Consider the following 222-nt stretch of genomic DNA (forward strand, 5'->3'; position numbering starts at 1 on the left):
AATAATGCCAATGACCACAACAGCAGTAAGAACAGCAGTAACGGTAACACGTCATGGCAAGTCCAACAGCATAACCTCTGTCTATTTCCAGTGAACTCACTAGTTCTTTTTATGGGTGGCTATTCTTTAGAGAAATTTGAAACAACTATGCATTAAAACTCATTTTCTTTATTTTATATTTTTCATGTATTGCTCTGATAGGTTTCTAATGACAGTAATAAA

At 33.8% G+C, this 222-nt stretch overlaps 1 protein-coding gene across 1 annotated transcript in view; it reads right to left on the minus strand.

Annotated features, from left to right (window-relative positions):
- The window catches only part of LOC119588754 (cytochrome b561-like), a gene marked incomplete at its 5' end in the record, with an annotated part of 3,715 nt that overhangs the window by 1,515 nt on the left and 1,978 nt on the right, over window positions 1-222 (minus strand).

The sequence above is a fragment of the Penaeus monodon genome, chromosome 24 (genome assembly GCF_015228065.2).
Source record: "Penaeus monodon isolate SGIC_2016 chromosome 24, NSTDA_Pmon_1, whole genome shotgun sequence".
In the NCBI taxonomy this organism is placed as follows: domain Eukaryota; kingdom Metazoa; phylum Arthropoda; class Malacostraca; order Decapoda; family Penaeidae; genus Penaeus; species Penaeus monodon.